Source organism: Epinephelus moara, chromosome 8, assembly GCF_006386435.1.
Source record: "Epinephelus moara isolate mb chromosome 8, YSFRI_EMoa_1.0, whole genome shotgun sequence".
NCBI classification, from domain to species: Eukaryota; Metazoa; Chordata; class Actinopteri; order Perciformes; family Serranidae; genus Epinephelus; species Epinephelus moara.
The window spans coordinates 28,695,423-28,717,687 of NC_065513.1; the positions used below are offsets into that span (position 1 = coordinate 28,695,423).

The 22,265-nt window shown below is 42.0% G+C and overlaps 1 protein-coding gene across 2 annotated transcripts in view; it reads right to left on the reverse strand.

Annotated features, from left to right (window-relative positions):
* efna5b (ephrin-A5b) overlaps window positions 1-22,265 on the reverse strand; it is a 113,878-nt gene that overhangs the window by 28,014 nt on the left and 63,599 nt on the right. The gene's annotated exons all lie outside the window — the stretch shown is intronic.

The window sequence follows — 22,265 nt, forward strand, 5'->3', positions numbered from 1 at the left end:
GGATGCAGGACGGTCCAGACAGTAAATGTCATGAAGGGAAAAATACCGAGCCTGGCTGTCTCTGAGGGCTGTGCGGTGAGGCATCTTTACAACTGCAATGATCTAGAACAGGCCACACAGGGTCAGAGGGCTTCAATACATACAGGCAGATTCATCAAAAGGCCACACACTGTCACAAGCCCCCGTCTACACACATACACACACACTCACACAGTTTCCTCTCTGCTGCCCATAAAATAGCTCTCTCACCTGTGGATTTCTCACAGCTACCAAAATTAGACAGCAATTGCGTTGTGAGTTTCTGGCCAGGTCTTGGATGCTACGACCTTAACCTCAGGGATCACAGGGGGTCTCATTGAGAAAACACTGAGCACCTGTAAACTTGCTAGGGATGCCCTCAATTTAGCACACACACTTGAAACGCTCTCCCGGCGGCGATGCAAGCCACAGAGTTGCACACACAGCTGGTGTCACCGACTCATTTCACCCAGAAGCCAGGTGGTGCGAGTTTATAATTGAGACCCAGTCTTTAGTGGTGTAAGTGCACAACCTGACGAGAGTTCTGACAGAACTTTTAATTGAAAACCGCCACTGCTGTCTATAAGAGGGGCTCCTCACGCTCCAGAATGCACAAGGGGCAGAGCGTATAACAGGCTAAAATAATTTTTATCCCAAGGTCTCTGGGGCCTCGGGATTAGCATAGTGAATCAGTATACACGCAGCATGGTGACCTCTTTCTCTCGCCACTTAGTTTTGTGAGTTAGTGTTCTAATCTGTCCTTTTTCCACTTCCCTGCGATGGAGAGGAGGTCGTGTAGCTCAGGTCCTATCTGGTGACGTTGGGAAATTGCTTGACAGATACTGTATTATGACTGTTAGTTACATGACATCTATTGTCATGTGTGCATGTCTGTTCGTCCAGGGAAAGGGATCCGTCCTCTGTTGCCCTTCCTACAGTTTCCTCCATTTCTTTTCTTGTTAAGGACTATATGAGGGAGTTTTTCGTTATCTGAATTGAAGCTCCAAGGGCTGACATAGCTCAATGCAACATACAGACACAGATGAAGCCTTCTGTCCGTACACTGTGTTAATTTTATTTGTATTTGTGCACGTTTCGTGAAAGCCTGCGGATACGCACAAAATGCAGCAGTAGCACTGGTGATCTTCTGGACAGGGAAGTGTAGAATAAGCGAGATTCAAGCATAGGGCACGAGGAAAATGTTTTAAAAATTGCGGAACAGAACGGATAGTGAGGAAAGAGAATTATCCATCCACATGTTGTGATGTATTTAATGGCCTCGAAGACCACCGCTGCCTCTGTTAAAAAGTACATCATTACGACCTTCTCCACCATCAGCATGTTTGTTGTTGTCAGAAAGGTATGACTGCAATCTTGTGCCATCTATTAGCTGTATCTATGCCAACATAAAGGAGACATAAAAGTATGTGGGCAGCGCTGAAAGGAACATTTCTATCTTTGTATAAAGGGAGTGTAAATGAGCCTTATGAATGAGGGGGTGAAATGCTGTATGGTCAGATTTCCGATTATAGATATTGGGCTATATAGATAAAACTGACTTGACTTTTCTGAAGCCCTCATGCACAAAATGCCCATTATATCGTAAAGGTTTTGTACAGGAAGCAACAATTCAGCAAGTGAGCTTCAATAGAGAGACAATTCTTGCATTCTTGCACTTGGTCTAAAAATACCAGAGGAATCTTCAGATGGTGATGAAAATACTATGCTGCACAATAGCATAAAAACGTCTGTACTTTTCTTTATCCTCCTGTTCCCCGTCAATGTCTTCCCACCCACTTATTTGCTTTATCTATTCAAAACTACAGCGCTGCTTGTTATCTCAATGTGATGTTTGAGAGTTTTGATTCTAAAGAATGGATTTTCTGAGATCAAATCGCTTTACATGCGACGAAAACGCTTATCCTGCTTGGCTGCGTTTGCCTCAATCTGCGGTGCGTCTAGACAAACTACACTGAATTACAATCACAATGCAAACCAGACCACTTGTTTTGAAGATCAAATAGCAATTTGAGCAAAATCTGCTTTCGGGCGCCTTCTCTTGTCACTTAATTCGTGTTGCTATTTCGAATGATTAATGTAACAATCAAGCGACAAATCGAACCACAGCCATTTCTCATTAATGTGATCATGTGTGTCTGCGGTTTCTGCTCTGTCTATTTATTTATGTGCGAGTGTGTATGTGAGAATGCGCTAGCATGAAATGTTGCTTTTCTGTGTTTACCCGTGTAGGGTAAATACCACTGTGAGGGTGTTTACAACCAAGGCATGGAGTAGCTCATCTGTAACATCTCATTTAAAACATGTCTGTGGAGGTCCAGGAAGAGCCATGCATCTCCCTCACTGCTTTAAAATGTCACTGACTTAATGGTCACATCCTCCCACCCGCTCGCCCCAGCGTGTGTATGTGTGTGTGTTAAAGTGTACTGTGTGTGAGAGAGAAAAGAATGAGTGTGTGTGTGTGTGTGTGTGTGTGTGTGTGTGTGTGTGTGTGTGTGTGTGTGTGTGTGTGTGATGTTTCAGCTGCCCTTCTCTCCCTGCCTCAGCAGTCAGAATAGTGGCTCGTGGCCCTGACTGCAAATGAAGCAGAGGATGTTTGGGTGAGTGAGCACATAAAAGGGACAGAACAGGCATTTGTAACATGTAACACACTCACTCACACACATATATGCAACAAACACACGCCCAGTACACACCTCCACGCGCACACATACACGCCCACGCAGATACATTAGGTTTGTGTTATCAGCTCAGTGAGCTCCCTGGCACATTGGCAAAGGAACAGCAGTGAGACAGCCAGAAGCTGCTAATGGCACCGAGTGAGAAAGAGAGCGATGGTGAGAAACAGACAGGGTGGGAGAGAGAAAGGGACCTGGTTCCAAAAGAAGGTGAGGGAATACAAAAAAACAGGCAGCAAGACTGAATAATGCAGATAGTATTGCAAGGCTCCCAGTGAATCCAAGTCTTTGCGGGAGTTATTCAACCATGCATTTATCATTAAAGCAGATTCTACTAAAACTGTATGTGTATGACATGACTGTGTTCACAGCCAGAGCTGTAAATTTTTCTCCGAGTCTATTCGGTGCGGGATCACCGCTTAGATGTCTCCCGGAAAACTTCTTGTATTTTGTAGAAAGCTGTGTTTATTGTCCTTATAAAAACCCCGTTATCAAGGGACTAATGTGGGAGTTTTAGATGCGGCTGGCGTCTTGTTTATAGCGATGGTAGCTTTAATCGGCTGCTGCTGTTCTATAAACAGTCCCCACTCTTCAGCAGAGAGAGGAAACGGTTCTTCACCGTGAAACAGACGTGTGTTGTTCAAACATACATCAGTCTCTGTATAGGAAACAGGAGGACCAAGAGGTTTCACCAATGGAATGTAAATCAAGGCTGCGCTCTGTGAGAATCCCAAAGAGTGAAATATTAGCAGGAGAGATGGTACAGTAACACTCGGGTCAATAGGAGAGAGTAATTGCAAAGATACTGCCGGATCAACTAATTCAGTGGGCACAAAAGAAAATGTAAATTAAAGCTGCATCAAAACTGGCTGTTTTGTGCGTTTGTGTCAGCGATATATTGTGTCTGAAGTGCGTGTCCAGAATAATTATACATTTACTCAGTGTTTAAAGGCATGCTGTTTAGTCATTGTCAGTTACAGTACTGTACAGCCCAAGAATGTCCCAAACATAGTAAAAGAAGCAATACAGTTGAAGCACACTTCTAGTGGGTCATACATGATGACAGAGAGGGATTACGTTTGTATGACTCTATACATTGTTTTTCCAGGAAGATCCTGCATAGTAATCTAATGACAATCAATTAATAAATTAAATATCATTAAAAGTTCAGTGTGTTGGGGAATATATTGGCAGAGGCAGAATATAATATCCATAGCTATGTTTTCTTTTAGCTGCATAATCCCCTGAAAATAAGAATTATTGCATTTTCGTTAACTTAGAGTGAGCAGTTGATGTCTACATACGGAGCGAGACCTCTTCCACAGGGTTGGCCATGAGGATTATGGTAGCCCAGAATGGAAAAACCACACGCTGGCTCTAGACAGTACCATTTTCATATTGGCCATATAATCGTAAGTACTATATTGTAGGCAACTGGACTTGCTTGCGTTTCTTGAAGACGTTTCGCCTCTCATCCAAGAAGCTTCTTCAGTTCTAAATGACTGGTACAGAGTTGCAGGCTATAAACCCTGTGTGGGTGTGAACGTCTTCAAGAAACGCAAGCAAGTCCAGTTGCTTACGATATAGCACTTACGATTACAGTGACCTGGATGACTGAGAATCTCCACCGACATATTGGCCATATAGCTCACCTACATTTTGGCACAGGGGAAGAGTTATAGTTGGTTGCAATCTGCAGACCACACTGCTAGATGCCACTAAATCCTACACACTAGACCAGTGGTTCCCAACTGGTGGGTCATGGTCCAGAAGTGGGTCAGTGACTTGCAAATGTGTCAAGTTTGTAAAAAAAAACACTCTATTTTTAAGTACAGTGAATTTCCAGCACAGAGCTTTTATTTTGAAATGCCATTTCCTGCTGTACTAACAAACAGCTACTTGACAGAGACAGCAAACTAGCTCGATGACGTGGCCAAACACTAGTATGACACTGAATGTATTAAACTGTGTGGACCTTGAACCAATGATGGAGAAATCTGGACCCCGTGGCTGGACCAGTTGGGAACCACTAAACCGGACCTTTAAATTGGCCAATTCAAAACTGTATTTCCCTATTATGTCTTCAAATGTCAAAAAAATATTGAACTTTTGTTCTTTGCTGTTGAGCTCTAACACAACAACTCCTCCACCTGATACTGTGTACGAAAGAAGGTGGAAGCAATGTGCAACACACAACAAGTGGCCAATCAGAGGTGTTGTTGCTGCTCCATTGGACCCCATTTAATTTGTAGCTAACACACTGCTTATGGCTTTAAGCTTAAGAGAATGGAATCTAAACTGAAGTAATTAGAAAACTTTAAGCTTTAAAACAGACAGACACATTAGCAAATAAAATAGGTGCTAATTTAATTGATAAATATACAATGCTTTTTTTAAAAAATGTATCACTTTAGTAGGTGTTTTATTATTATATGTTAGAGCAAGTTCGGTTGCACACTGCAGAATCCATAAAGTTCTAGCTTACGTGTTTATTCCCATTATGTTCCTACAGCGCGAGCCAAAAGCTGGTACAAATCACATAAGAAATAGTCCAGATGGAGTTGGCGCTGAGTTGCCCTCACTCCTCCGGCAATGCCACACACTTGAACACGCTCCACCCAACCACCACAATCACTCCCTATTTTACGACATACTAATGGCAACATCATGAGGGACAATCTTTTCCATTCTTGTGAGTAAAGACTAGCAGCTGAGAGTGGCAGCGGAGGCCTTCTCGCAGTAAAATAGGTAATTAAGGAGCAAAGTTGGATGGAAGGCTAATTGTCAAATGGTGATAATTACATGTCTTTGTTATGCCACAGCTGTCCCAGCGAGCTGTGGGTCACAACACAAAGCCAGGGAAATCAGCTGGACACAGAGCGTGGGTGCATGTGTGTGTGTGAGTCAGTGAGTAAGTGAGTGAGTGAGAAAGAGAGGGAGATAATCTTTATTACCAACTGATTACATTTTCACACCACCTCCTCAGGCCCTCAGGGCAGAAACTGAAGGGCCAAGTATTGTCAGCACAAACACACCCAAACACACTCACTCACACAGATACATAGAGACACTCGCGCACGCAAACACAGAGTCACAAACAGAGAGAGTGAGTTTGGGAGAGCTGGAACAGTGAAGTGAATGCAGGGTAAGGTGGCACACCACTGCAGTCGCTGATTGGCTCATTTCCATTTCAATTACACAGCCCAGTGACATTGCTGTGTGCACACACACTCACAGAGAGACAAACACACACGCACAACCACACTGACGCGCACGGGCTCAGCGCGCACGCACACACTGTACCGAATGAACTCCCATCAGCCACCTCTCTGAGCTGTGCACTGGTGGCTGCAGACAGAAAGCAAGGAGGACAGGGAGAGATAGCTAACCTGAGTGAAAGAGAAAGACAGAGAAAAGGAGGAGAGCAAGAGCTCACTGGCAGGTATGGAGGCAGAGAGCAATCCAAGTCATCTAACCAGTTGAATAAGTGAAATTCAATAGAAAGAGGAACTTTTCAATGTGCCGCCAAAGCAGCGCCCTCCTCTAAATACCACTGCTCAAAGGTGTGACCCGGGAGAGCCAGGGAGTGATTACTCACACAGAGATTTATAAAGATCCTGTATGAAATGTTTTTCTTATTTAGTATGGGAAAGATGCTACAAAATGCTCACTCTTCAGTGCTTGCCTTCTGTCTTCTGTGTTGTTAAGACACAAAGGGCAACACAGTATGAAATGATAGCAGCACCATGCAAGCCAATATGCAGTTCTCAAGGCTAAACCTTAGGGCATCTGTGGATAAAGCAGCACGCACCGTTGAGAGAGATCGTTATTGTTGTCACTGCAGAACTGTAAAGACAACATTTTGACTTTAAGGATGGACAATTGATGAATGCACAGACTGAAGCTTTTATGTAAAAAAGAAAAGCCTGAAACAAAAGCCGAAGACTTTGACAGGAACTGTCAAGACCGTGGCGCTTACACACTGCTGACAGCTGCGTGCATTACAAAGTCAAAGCCCCCTCTACCTGAGTAGAAAAGATCATCTTTGTTTGTCTCTACCTCTTTTCCACTCTGTTCCCTCTGTATTTCCTCGCTCCCACCCCTTCTCTTTCCTGATTCTCTCCGCCTGCCTGAGTTTCTCGCTCGGCCCAGTCGCGTTCATGACCCCAAATCAGATCTATTTACATTATTTCACCTCTCCCTGTTGAAATTCATACATCTGATATATTTTCAATTCAGTATCCTCAGGCAATGTTCCGTTGCTTGATAAATCAAATCACAGTAACCTAGAAACTAGAAATGCACTGGGACCTTAAAAGGCAAACTTGTGATATCCTGTTGAGTGTGTGTATGCTTACGCGGAGGTGTGTGTGTATGTGTATGTGTGCATGTTCCTGGAGTGAAAGATCATTTGTTGATTTTGGTCCGAAGGGAAAATATGTTTGGCCAGGAGGAGGTGAACTCTGACTGAACCGCAACTAAAGTACACATGTTAAGGCCTATTCAGGACCTTTCAACACACAGGCCACAAACGCACATCGCAAACACTTCTCGATTTAGTTTGTGCAGTTGTCTAATTGCAGATGATTGGTTCGGGGTCAGAGGATGAAAGAGAGAATTGAAAGACAGAGGGAGGCAGAGGGGGAGAAGGCAGAGACTGATTGTGCCAGTTCTTAACAGCGGTCAGAAAAGGACTCTGCCCTCTGTCCAGAGAGGTTTTCACCTCTTATTACTGATGGCAAAGGAGTGTAATGGAAGAGCTAGGAGAGGCAAGAGGCACAGATAACTGCATCCAATACTTCCACTCCGCAATCATCTTGACTGTAAAATTAAATTCCTCACCAGACCACTATTTCAGCAGCTCTCTTTTCTTTGGGACCTGGAGATGGAAAACATTTTTCTCTTTGTCTGAGGAACTGGAAAGAAATGACAATACCACCCTCTGAGACACTCATATTACAGCTCATAATACACAACAGACTATTTCTCTACCAGTCTAACAATCACGCGAACCAGGCAGCAACAACCTCAGCTGTAACTGGGCTCCAACGCTGCTCAGAAAGATACAGTGTCACAAAAGGGGCGAGGTGTCTTTTAAAGGATCATTTTGGCTTATAATGATATACAAATAACAAAGGAACAATGGAATATGGAATGTACAACAAAATCTGATGGGATCAAGAAACACAAGTGTTCAGACGGGTTGTAAACAAGCCAAAGGTTTAGGAAGATTATCTAAACTGTCTGAAAAGTTGGAAACAAATCCCTCATTGGACAGTAAAACAATGTGTGTATGCACACAGGGTACGTTATAGTTGAACTGGAAGTAGGTCTGTACTAGGGTTGGGTACTGTTCACATTTGAACTGGTACCAGTACCTGAAATGGTCCTGGTACCATATGGTTTACTCAGCACTTTAATTTCTCCACAATAACAAACATTTAGTTATTTAACAAGATGCAGGGGTGACATAGTAGATTAAAAAGCAATTCTGGCCCTTTGCTCTTTTCTAATCGCGCATATGGCTAATGTTCTGTCTCTGTCTGTCTCTTCCTCTGTGTGTGTGTGTGTGTGTGTCTGCTCGTCGAACAGTGATACTAGGCTGTTGCTAAAATAATATAGAGCAGGAAAAAGACCAGACGGCGAAACTATCACGGCAGATCAGCACTGCAGAGATAGTTTTGGCTCGTTGTAAAGCTGATGGCGCGGCTAAGGAGCTTCATGGCTGGCTTCCAGGCTTTGGGATGGTTTGTGGCAATTCTACCTCTTGTCTTAACCCGGCGTTCTCAGCCTGATGTGCTCTCAGGTACCAGCATTTGGCACCTATGGATTTAACATGAATTGGTACTCTTAATACTGACTTAACTCGGTTGGTACCCTTAAAAGTACAGAGTTTGGTACCCAACCTTTATTGTCTGGGCTTGTTTTCCTCCAAAAAAGCTGAACAAGGAGTTCTTGCTTGTGTCTCTTGCCCTGTCTGACATGGTTGTAGTAAAGTTGCCATGTTCCTAGATCCAATTAACTTGGTGAGTCCAATACACAGTTTGTGGCTCACAGATAGGAATGAACTTCAAAACTGTAAATGAACCAGGGTTATCCATTAGCACCTAAGATCTTGTTTGAAGTTCTTGCTCTACTCTGATTTGGTCGCATCATCTTTTGAGATAGAACATAGTTATACTGTGAGGGGAAGAAATGCAATGCCCAAAATGCTCGTAATGAGGTAGAGAGACAGCTAAGGAGAGAGCAATAAAGTCAGAGGAAGAACATGTGAGAGTGGCAATGTTATACGAGTTGACAGCCACATTCCTTGCTGGCTAACTGGCCGATAGGCTTACAGCACTGGGAGGGGATGGGGAGAAGACACGGAGACATCAGACCTATAGAGTATCACATATTACTGGGTTTGCCTCCGGGACATGAAGGAGAGCAGGGCTGTGTGTGAATGTAGGCATATTTTAATATATTTATACAGGATATGTGCTGTAATGGACAGCACACACACACACACTCATACACACACACATGAATGCATAGCTGCTGGTCATGGTGCATTTTACTGTGTCCATCTGCTGTGGCTTTATGGAGGGTGTACTGCAGGCTCAGAGCAGGTGGTCAGCCCAGTATAATATACTGACTGTCAGCAGTGAGGGACACAGGGACGTACCCATGCATTCCTTCATCTCCCGTTCTCATATGTAGATTCATTCAACCTCCCATCTCGACCGTTTGTCCCACACTTTGTGTCCCTCTTCTTCATCTCTCCATCCCTCGCCCCCCTCTGATTCCAACTCTTCTCACCCATCTTTCTCCCACCGCCACCCTTGACTGTGATCTTACGATATTCATTTCTGCCATTTATGTCTGTCAGCGCTCATTTTGCCCCAGGGAGACAATGAATTAAGAGCAGTGACAGACAAGTTCTTGTTCTGCTCTTGGTGCTGAGTGAAACAGCGAGATGTAGGGCTCCACTGAGTGTTTGATGTAGTCTGCATTAGCATGCTGCAGCTCAAGTCCAAAACAGAGAAGAAGAAAAAAAAGACAGACAGATACTTCCTCTGAGCTCATCTACTCACTACTCTGCCAAATAACCATTTTTATGGGTGTATAACACTGATGTGTGTAGGCTATATATGTGAGTGAATGGCTGAGTGTGTGTATGTGGGTCTGTGTATATCTCTCCGTGTGTAAAAGGATTTCTTTATGTCTCTGCTCGTCACCAAGGGAGTCAGGGAAAAATGACACATCCCCCAACATCCTGTCAGACCCTGGGGCCATTCTCCTGAATCATTGCTGCCCCAAACCCACTTCAATCCCTTTGTAAATACTGTACGCTCTGACATGTTTACCAGGACCAGAGTGGGTGTGTGCATGCCCGTAGATGCATTTGAGTTTATGCGCGGTCACACATGGGCAGTTAGTGTCAATTAATAGCTATACATCATTGAGTGGGAGACGTGTTTGCCATTAATCATAAGTCATTGTTTTATAGTGACAGGGTATTTGGCAGCTGAGACAGAACAGCAGCAATGAAACGTCTCTGAGCCGTGTAACATGTCTTCCTAATGTGAGAGAGAGAAGGACAGAGAGAGGGACGGAGCTGAAGCCTCAGTCTGTTGTCTACTCCATTACCTGCACTCAGCTCTGAAAAGCCAGCTAGCTGCGACTATGTTCCAGGATTTTGGATAAACTCAAATAACCCACATGGATGCGAAAAGTTGCCATGTGTCTGGAGCAATTAACACTTACATAGGTATTAGTGACACAATGTAACACTTTGAAAGGTGAGGTAACACGATGTGCAAACACAGATACAAGCATACATTGCATGTTTGAAACAGTAGGTTTCATTAGCCCCTTTTATCCACCTCATTCCAGGCTCCCATGATACCTTGCGTGAATTGTGGGTGTGTTTTCAAAAGGTAACGGCAAACTAATCCTCTGTCCTAGAACCACTGGGAAACAAAGCACGCAGAACACACCACCTGTTACATCTCAAACCGAATAATGCAATCGTACCTCTGCCATCTCTGCACAGTTAACATTAGTGTAAATTCACAGTTAATTCACAGGCCCAAAATATCGTATTACTTTCACAGTAAAAATGTAAAAGTACAGGCCATTGTTGTAATCATGAACAACTAGATGCTGTAATTCCACAATTACATACTGTAATATCACTGGAATTCCTTGGTCATTGCAGCTGTGAAGGTACAGTATACGGTTGTAAGTTTACAAAAAATTACTGTAATATCACAGCTGTGAAGTTACAATAAGTTACTGTGAAGATATTTAGCAGTAAATTACTGTGAAGCTTACTGTGAAAGTCATGCAATATTTGGCCAGTAATTTACTGTGATTTCACGTTGAATATTTTTACAGTGTGACAGCCATCTCATAGCACTTAGAAGGTATTTTTCTTTCTAACCAGTTGCATTAGCTATAAGCTTGCCTTTCTCTGTTAATTTAACAGAGCTGAGCCAACATGCGGTAAACATCTACTCCTTCTGAAAGATGATTTATGATTTCTTACGACTTATAAACAGAGACTCATTCTGCGAACATTTAACATAATTTGATATTAATTGAAGCTCCATGTACTGTAAAGTGAGTAAACGTTGTGTTTCCCAGATAAAGCTCCGCTCGTCCGCCTAAACAAAACAGTTTAAAACACATTTTATAACTGCTGATTTAATAAATTAGATTAGTTCTACTGTGTGAAACACGATGCTGAATTTAGCATAAGACCTCAGTATCATAAAGTAGTTGTAAATTAAATAATTTTAAGCTCCACAAGGAATTTTTAAAAAAGCTGATTTAATTTTGGCGGACGTAGCAGGATTGAAATCTGTGCAAAATGACACTAGACACTGACACCGTTGTGTTACACCTCACTCCTCTTTGGCTTTCAGAACACCAGCATGTTATCTAGAATCACAGACTGGGGCGGCATTGTGCCGGTGCTCTTTTGGTTCAGTGTAAAATAAAATAAAAAAGCAAAGCCAGCATAATGGTGGATCTTCTTAGCGACGTTATTGTAGAATCTCTTTTTAAATGGGCAACTGATGCAAACCTTAAATAAACCTAAAAGGGTCTCAGCAGCCAAGCCAGTCACAAAATTGGGGAAAAGATGTTGCAATTAAAATGCACAGCATTTTCCATCACTTTAATTTCTTCTCATAATATTCACAAGATCACTGTACGCACAGTACAATGCTTAGGTCCGTTACATAATGTCCCGGGTGTAGACCTTAAATGGAACTAAAAGATTCTCTTCAAAGGGGGTGAAGCCATGGCTGGATTAAGAAAAAGCTTTCCTAAATTAAAATAAAACTTTCTCTCATACTTTTGAGATACTTTTAAGAAGATCACTGCACTCAGGAAACAATACTTGTCTGCAAGAAGGCCAAAAACTCCACTTTGGAGAATAGAAGCCTCTGCACACTTCCAATCCAAGAATTTAATTAAAATGGGACCATCATCTGGGCAAACGTGCAGAACAGCTCAATAAATGGGTTTTAAACAATATACTCCTTAAATCATCTGTAGATAATCATAGTAGCACATTTTGGAAACACTAATCAAGCAAGATGACCTCCTCACAGACTGACACTAACAGTGGATCTGAATAGGCTGACATGTCTTTTAATGTTGCTTTGTGACGTTGCTTCCGGACCTGGTTTGAACACAGACTGGACGCCACTCTGATTTGCTTAGCAACGTGGCATTTCTATTCATGAACAAATTTTTATTCTGTATCATTCTCTAACCTAGCTACTGATTTGTCTAACAAAGACAGCATGTGTTCAGTCGACGTGCGTCATTATCTCCTGTGTGAAATGACCATTATGCACATTCCTCTCTCCCTTCTTTTTACTTCATCCGCCTCCTGTTGCCCACCTGTATATGGCACCTCACAGAAGAATGTCAGCCCACTTTTTCTCTGTTGTTGCTATGTGAGCCCCTCTCACTCCCTGTCTCCTTCTGTCTCTTAGGACAAATGATCAGCAGATGGATGGAGGAGTGAAATGAGTAGGAAAACTGGCAAAAAGGGCAGATAGACTTAAAAAAAAAAAAAAAAAAAAGGGAGGCATACCATGTGGGAGAGGCAGAGGAGATCCAGTGTGGGAGGAGGTATAAAGAAGAAACTGGTGTGTATGAAGGTTTGAAAGCTGGTGGGGAACATTAAGGGAAAAGGTAAACATGTGGGTAGAAGAAAACATAGCTGCGAGGATGAAAAGAAGACACACAAACGTGTGTGTGTCTTGTTTGTTTCATGTCAGCGAACCTGTGTTTTCCCCCATTGCACTGGTCATTAAGTCTGGCATCACAGCCATGAACACACACATGCGCATACTGACCCAAGCTGACACCCCCATATATATATCCTTACAGTAAATGCACACGGGCAAACACGCACTGACCTTCAAGGTAGGTTGCCATGGAGCTGTGTCAGGATGTTATAATGTCACCACTTTCATAAAACCCTCGCCCCTTTCACAGTTCACAAACCACTGACTGTATACTGCTGCACTGTATGTGTTACTGAGTGCATGCATGCATGCAGTGTGCGTGTGTCAGGCTTTCTGTGATTGCAGCAGAGTTTGTCAGGAGTTAGGTTTGTAACATTTACAGAGGGAACCATGGGAAGCCAAATGGTAACTGTGATGCATTTCTCCGTGGGATGTAATTGCTTTACTGACAGACTGTAGCTATAGTTGTGCCTGTGTATACATCACTGTTGTCATGTGTAGATTCCCTCCCTCCTTGAGGGATCCTTCCTTCCTCGAGGGAAACCTCAACAGCTAATACAAGCCTTGCTAATTTCCCTGTTGTGGGATGAATAAAGGATTATCTTGTTTTAGGATTATCTTATCTTATCCAGTTCCCTCAGATAGCATTAAAAAGGCATTGTAATCAATCTACCAAAAAGGCTGATTTATATCATCTTTGCTCAGAGATCTAGACTCAGATTTTACTAAACTGAGACTGAAGCCCTGTCCACACGAGTACAGATATTTTTGAGATAGGTGTAGGCCTCTCGTCAACACGCACACACAGTTTTAGGTCACCAAAACAAAGATTTTTTTTAGAACCCCTTCTAAGGAAGAGATTTTTTTTTTTTTTTGAAACTCCAGTTAATTTGTATCCGTTTGGACATATAAATGGAACAATGGAAAACGATGATGTCATCTTGTAACTTCTTGCACTTCTGATCAACCCAGTCTCACTCTGAAGTCATCCAAATCCAGCACTTGGGCAATGTCTTGCGGTGTCAGACACCCACAAAAAAAGGCATTCTTTAACGTCTGCATGATACAGGGCCGGTCGCCATTACAGTTTAATGGTGCTAGGAGGAAACTAGACAAGACAAAAGCCAGAGTATGGTGTTCGCATTCCTTCATAACACCAAACCCTGTTCTTTTTTCCTAAACCCAACCACGTGTGTTTGTTGTTGAAGGGAAAAAAAACATCATTTCGCTGTGTTTTACCAATGTAGTGCATTTATTTTGAAAGAGACTGTATGTAAACGATAAATTTCCTGTGAAAACTGATGTGTATTTTGAAAAAGGACAACGCATGTAACAGGCGGAACTTGGGACTGCATCGTAGAACATCAGTATCCAACACACCCAGGGTACCTTTCATGTATCTGGATGTGGAAAGACCATGACCAAACGTTGCTATATGACGAGGTCGGAGTGAGAATGTGTTGGCCTGATTGTTGCTTTGTGTAATGAACATGAGTCAAAAACAATACGGTGGACTACTGGTTTGTTTAGGTTTTGTTAGCACTTCTTGGTCTAATGACTACGTTGCACCTAAAGTTAGCATTAGTGCACCACTTTATAGATGAACGAAGCCGTCTGCTGAGGCTAGTGTTGTTTGGTCCACCTCAGTACCCCTGGTTTAAAGTCCATTAAAAACGATAGTCTTGGATCAGGACAGATCGAATTAGCAGTTGTCAATCAGGAGTATAAGGAAAGCTTTTAAATTAGAGTTCCTTCACCCTCATCAACAGTGATGAGATCTCCTGTCTGTGTTTTGAAAAAAGGTAACGTTAGCTTGTGCATTTAACTATTTGCGATGAGGGGAAACTGCAAAAGACAGCGAGCCTTTGGAGCCTTTTTTTCATTGTAGTACAGACAAAGATATTCTGTAAAATGAAGGTTGTGTGGACAGAATTTTTTTCAAAGATGGAGGTGGAAAATACCGATTTTAAAAATATCTGTATGGATATAGAAAGGGCCTAAATGTGTTTGCTATCCTTTTGAGAAGTGATTCATCGGATTCTTTTGCATATACGTATATTTTAGGTTTTGTGTGCAAAGCTGGAAGCTCCACTACAGTACAAATGTACTGTAATTTGATGTTACATTATTACAAAGATTACAATACACCTCATTTGGAGTTGTATATGTACGTGGGCTCATCCTGGCATGCAGCCATTTAATGAAAATTATCGATCTACTGTACATTAAATTGTACAGCAGCTTATTAAGAGATGAGCAAGTGCAGCTGGGAGTCTTGCGGATGTAAACAGTCTTGTTAGAGGTCTCTCCATTGGTTTATACTCTGTCTGCCTCGCTTGGCTTAACTCATATTTCCAGGGTCACTCCGAGATTTCAGTTTTGATTGCTCCTGGATAATTTCATATTGCATGAGACCGATTTTATCTAAACCAGACGTTTGGAAATGTTTTGTTAGGCATCAAGCTCCCATCCTGCTGAGTTAAAACTTTATGACAAAGCTTGTTGGGATTCTCATCACAAATGTTTGCTCTAAGTTGATTTTCTCAAGGTTTCTCAAATTTATATCTTTCCTCCTCTCGTTCTCCCACGCTCGCACCCCTCGTAAAAGTTACAAAGTATTTAATTTAATGGATTTAGCTTGTTCACATAACGAGATGATGCGTCAACTATTCATTTTTACACTAATTACTGTCCTAAGGCAATACAAGTGGGCTGTGAAGTGAAATGTAGTACAACACTGGCATCTTACATTAGAGGAAACCAGCCCATGCTCTAAACTCACCCCAGCTAATGTCTGAATAGTGTGATTCACTCGCTCCGTGTTGCTCAACAGACAGAGGAACGCTTGAACTCTGCCAGCGCTTTTAGTTTATTGTATTCCCACGGACACTCGTAATAAAAGTGTGTTGTTTCAGTGTAGTGAAGGATTAATTGAATAGATACTTGGGCCAACAGTTATGTGATGACATGTTTTATCACATCATGTCATGTTGTGCCTCCTCTATTATCTGAATCAGTCTAGACAGTGTACACCTGTCTTAGTCATTGCATAGTCTACACAATACAGCCCTAAGAGACAGTGTTGACACATCCATAAGATAACAGAAAAACAGCAATATTCCCTGATAGCTATCATCCTGGGAGCTATCCAAATCAAGTTTTTAGGTTTTGGAACTAGGGTTTACAAAGGGCTAATACATGCTTTCATCTTAACCGTGAAAATCTATCACAGTGATAACAATCAGATTACAGGGGCTGCCTGGCCCTGCCTTCCCTCCAGTCAGATAACAACTTTCAAGTTCAATCATAACTTTTAAGAACAATCGAAATTCACCAACGTCCTCAGTGTTATGACTCTGTTATTGAACTGTAGATCTGGCAGACAAGCAATGTGGTTGATGTGGCAGTGGAGGGGAAGAGGAGGTAATTTCCAGAGCATCTGCTGATTGTAAAAGGCAGAGTGTTTTAAGAGCAGATGGTTATGGAGAGATGATGGAATTCTTTCATAACAAGCCGAGGCACAAGGCAACAGTAGAAATGTTTTTCCAACAAGGGAGTGCTGTTTCCAGACACGAGAAAGATGTTTTTTAATCATTTGTGCAGCTGTAAAACAAGCATGTATGAATGCACACGCAGATAGTCAAGCATGGTCTTCATGTTTGTAGGCTGCAAATGCCTTAAGCTTTCAACTATTTTCATCATCTGTTAATGTTTTTTAACAAATTAGTTAATCATTTAGTCAACTAAATGTGGTGGGGAAAGTGAAAAATGCACACCACATTTTTCCAGAGCCCAAGGTGATGTCTCCACAGTGCTTGTTTTGTTTGGAAAAAACACTCCAAAACTTTAAAATATTCAATTTGCATTAATAAAAAAGCAGAAATGCAACAAATATTTATATTTAAGACACTGGAATGAGTGTTATTTTTGGAATTATTGCTTGAAAGAAGTAATGCAGTTTTACATATTTGTGTTTTCAATGTGTGTGTGTGTCAGAGGGAGATATATAGAAGCGGTTAAAAGGACAGAGCAGTAGCTGTAACTCCAGAGGGATCAACAGTGTTTTTGTCAGTGGGGGGCTGACACATGGGCCTCTCTGCTAATTCTTCAAGCTTGTTTAAAAGCTATATGGTCCTTTAGCGCCTACTCTGTATGTGCACGTGTGTGCATGCATGTGCAGAGTGTAAGTCAGTATTAATGCATTGGGTTTGTGTGTATGTATGTGTGTGTGTTTGGTATGAACAAAGCATTTTCCAGGACCTTCAGGGTCAGCCTCCTATGGAGAAGCTGTCAAGGTCCCAGGCAGGGGGTTAAGCGGTGTGTCGGGTACTGGTGCTGTGTGTCTTATGTGGGCAATGTCTGCGTTATATAGGGCAGCAAAGGTCAATATGTAATACAGACATAAGCACCCACACAATCGCACACCCACACACACACAGATCTGAATGCATACATGCACATGTCATGCATCTGCACACATAAATCCCTAGAAGTTAAACGGTATAGTTCAGGGCCGCTTTGCAGTTATCCTTGTGTTGCTCTCATTATAAATGGCTTACATTACTGAGGCCTTGGTCTGGCTACATCTTTTTGTATTTATTGCAGGCAGACCTTGTTTGGTGTTAATATACAGAGAGCCTGTATATTTTGTGTATCTGGCAGAAAACTCAGTTCAATAGAAAATGATTTAAAATAAAAAGCAAAGAGGTTTACAAGAACACAAACAAGTGCTCTATTAAGAACCTTGCGTGGTTAATTAGGGTTGCTGTAATGATCAAAGTGTGTTGCAGTCTCATTGTATGTTTGAATTCCTGTTCAAGTCCTGTTTTATATATTCTTGTAGCAGCTTCATGTATCATATTTTAAAACATCTTAATCACTGCATCGCAGCATTATGAAAACCCCACCAGCGTGAGTGACCTCCAAGTGAAATCGTTAACAATTGACAAGGTTTCTTTCCTCGTCGGTTGTGAGGGCACCTGTTTATGAATACTTTGCACGAATGGCGGAACTTTCTTTCCCTTTTCGGTTTCCCTCTGAAGAGACTAAGTGTGTTTCTCTTTGCAAAGAGCAGCAAACAGGATCAAACCGTGCAAAGTGGGAGCAGTCAGTGCTGTCCTTGCCTTTGATCCCAACTCAGCCCTGTTTAAAAGGCCCGGTTTGACGGAGCAGGAACTCTGTCAGTTTAACGGAGCTTTGTGTCACGTCGAACAAGCTAAAAGATGCTCGGCGGGCCTTTGTTCTGCTGTCCTGGAGAGCGGGCCGCGGGCGATTAGTGGTACAAACATGCCGTGTGTGTGAGAGGTGACCTTACTGTATATGCATAATGTGTGTGTGCATTTGTGTGGATATCTTTGAGTGTCTTTACTTCCTTCACAACAGGGAAAAATCCTTTTAAACTGCATTTTAAAAGGCAGGAATTTCGTGCCATGATTCCACTTTGCTGTTGTGTATAAAAAGGTTAGATGGTGGAATAGGGGAACAGAGTTGTCTCGCCTTGTAGACAGCAGTGGAGGTAGTATTGTGCCGAATTGACAGCATATTATGTGTGTGACCAACTGCTGTGAGCTTTATAAAGCAGCTAGCAGCATTAAGAAGCCAACTCTAAATAGAACAGCAGCCGAAAATGTCCACAAATTAGGAAAACATTGACATCTGGGAGCTGCTCACCCTCTGATATAACATGATTGTTATTGCCATAATATGTCATTGTTGTTGCTTGTAAAGCCCTGCCAATGTGTATGTTAAATATCACACTAGAGGCCAACGCTGTGGTGTTACATGTCACACCCGTCACGCCACTATGCTATCTGAAAATCACACACTCAGGTGGCATAATGCCCGGGTTGCTTGGTTCTGTATGAAACAGCATAAAGCAGCATACTGAAGGAACTTAGTAGCGGCCCTGCTGCAGAATCTGTGTGAAAAGGTCTAAAGTTGAACATCTTGTGTTACCTCCTTGCGCACTCAGCCCGAATCCTCATCTTTTCACTTATCCAAATATATGCACACACCCACACACACAAATCCCTTCCCCAATCACATCCCTCTGATAATAGAAATCTGATTGATTCTTGCTGAACCAAAACTAGTTCTGCATTGAAACTAATTGGCCTAGTTGAGTTTCCCCGTGTGTAGAGACACAGAGGCTTTTTGGCACTGAAACAAGGTCTGTAGGTCATGTCTTGGTGGGCACAAGCTACATTCTGTTCACACTTCCAACTGTGAGTGTGTGAACTTTTGAACTCGCAAAGCAGAGCAGGAAATTGAAACAATAAGCTTCTGGAAAGAAAATGAAATTTCAACACAGAGACAGGATTTGTTATACTAGCAAATGATTTGGCCCCTTTGTGCTGTTTATTTATGCACTCTCGTCGGTTTGGGCAAACAGAGAAATGCGCCCCAATTGACGTGCGCACACATTCACACTTACAAAGGGGGTTTTATGGAAGCAAGTGGTGACACGCTGTAGACAGGTTTCGGGAGGTTTACCGACATGTGTGGTCTAAAGTTAGAGTTGGAGAATGCCTTCCGTCCCTGCGTCCATCCATCCCTGAACATACACTCCTCCCCAGCTGTCTCCTTCATCTCATCCTCTGACCTGAGCGAGCTGTCAGGGCCTCTTGCTTCAACACAGCACCACATACCACGGCTGGGTACTGCAAGACCTCATAAAATGAAATTACTATCAATCAGAATTATAAAAGAGGGTCAAATTATTACTTAACGACTAAAACTGGGACCATATGTTGTACAGCATATGGTAAATATGGCGTGTTATTACAATAATCTTTAACAGTTTGGAGTTGCATCGATTTCAAATGTATTTTTCAACCTTTTCACGAGTTTACTGCAGCAGAGTTGCTCATATTATATTTACAACAAAATAATCAGTCTGTCGCACATTATCCCTTCTGCCTGTCCTCCATTTTGTGCCTGTCTCACTCCACCTGCTGCTCCCTCTCCACACTCTGATGCTAGTGTGTCGAAAGCCTAAACCGCCTGGTATTGATGTCCCCATCAGGGCACAGCAGGGGCCCCTTCATCACGGACACACACGCAGACACACAGATGCCTGGGTGAGATGTCCCAGTTGAGGCATTAGTCAAGTGTGTGTGTGTATATGTGCAAGGAGATGGTCCAGATCAAGTCAGCAGCATAGGCTTAGTAGGGTTGGCTGAAACCACCCACAGGTGCTAAGGATCAATTCAAACACAAATCATTTCGCACACTAATCCCCACTCGCGCCCTCACCTGCCTGTTTTACAGTTACTGACATTACACAGCTGTTAACAGATATCTCCTCCTTGTTGTCAACTGAGAAAAAAAAAAAAATCATGAATTCCCATAAATACTGCTGACCTTTTGTTTCTGTTACAGGAAAAAGAAAACATCAGGCAGATATTTGGGGAGTGAGCAAAAGACAGATCAAGATAAGGAAAAGAAGAACAAGATGACATGATCCAAGACAAACTTTAAAGACTATTTCTGTCATGAACAAAAAACTTAGTATTTCAAAGAATATCAAGGGTGTGAGCAGAAGAAATGTGATTATGAAAGAATGTCATAAGGTAACCGACAAAAGAAATAAAGGGGAAGGAGATTATCAGAGTGGGGGAATGAAAATCATACGTTGCTATCTAAATGACCATCTCTCAAGTTCAGAACATCAGCATGGAGTATGAGGAATATGCAAGGGTTGCGTTAATATTAGACTCTGGTTTCATGCTGTTTGAATGAAATAGGTTTGTGAAAGAGAGACGGAGGGAATTAGGATTTGTTTGTTTTTTTGTTTTGGATTATTCCGATATCAAAATTCTAGCTGATAAATGGGGACAAAAATACAAAGCCAAACTGCTTCCATCGTCTTAAGCACAGCATCAACACACTCTGATACGGTAGGTGGCAATAAAGTTGGTTTGTGATCCACCAATAAACCAAGAGAAGAAGTAGAAAGACCAAGTGCAGCATGCTGGCTAGAGAGCCAAACATGTCGTTGCCGGCGTGGACGTTTTCATAGTTCCAGAGTAAGACAACGTGTTTGTAATAGGGCTGCAACTAACGATTATTTTCATTGTCGACTAATCTGTCGATTATTTCTTCGATTAGTCATCTAATGTCTTGTTTCGTACTCACGCCAAAGGGTTTTAGTTCACCATCATGGGAGAGTGTGTAAAGCTGCCAATATCTGAACATAAGAAGCTGCAATAAGAGTATTTTGGGGTACTTCTATAGTACTTTTCTATGAAAAATGACTCAAACCGATTAGTCAACTACTACAATAGTCACATATGATTTTAATAGTCGATTAGTCATCGATTAGTCATCGATTAGTCATCGATTAGTCGACTAATCGTTGCAGCCCTAGTTTGTAATTTGCAATACATGTTCTGCAAGAATTCTGAGAGGAGGGAAGAAGTCCACAACTTTTAACACAACAAGAGTTTCCATCACAACAAAGATGTATTAAAGGTATACACAGTTGCAGCAGCTAGCATTGGCACAAAGTTAAAATGGAATAACAATGGTATATAAAGAAAAGTCTTAAGTATGGGTTTATCCACATAAGGAAGCCGTCTGTTTGATTTTGCTCAATGACTTATGGAGAAAGGGTGAGATTTAGTAAGTTTATACTTCCTCCCACTCCTTTTCGAATGTGTAAATTAAAGTAACTATACACAGATTGCTTTTCCTAATGCTTTTCATTATTTGCAAATACTACTGTCTTTCTGTCGGCCTGCTTGTTTGTAAGTTCATGTCTTCTTTCTTCAAAAGTGAGTGTGGTAGTGCCTCTTCAGCAGCATTTGAAAACTGCAGGAAGTTTACAAGGGACAGACCAAAGGCTAAAGCAACTAATGACAAAAACTTTGTATCTATGGCACTTGATGGTCAGCCTTTATTGTGAGAGAAGACCAAGGATTTCCCCAGCTGATGGCACATTTGGAAACCAGTGCACTCTCCCAAGCTGCCACTACTTTGCAGACTCATCCCTCACTACCTGCCCTGTATGATGTGGTCGCCACACACATTCACAGTCTGATCAATACCAATGTAAGTAAATGCTCCATAAAAGCAAAAGAATGTTTGTGAAGTTTTATGGTGTACTAGAAAAAATAAATGACGTCTTGTAGAGCCATAACTCTTCTTTGTTTTTGTTTCGTTAACAACAGTGATGTCAGTTAGATTTGGAATGTCAAATCATCCATCTTAGCCTTTCTTACCCCAAGGTGTGCATAAACTACAGGTTCTGAGCTGCTTTTTAAAATACAAAAATGTGAAAATATCTGTTATGTTATTA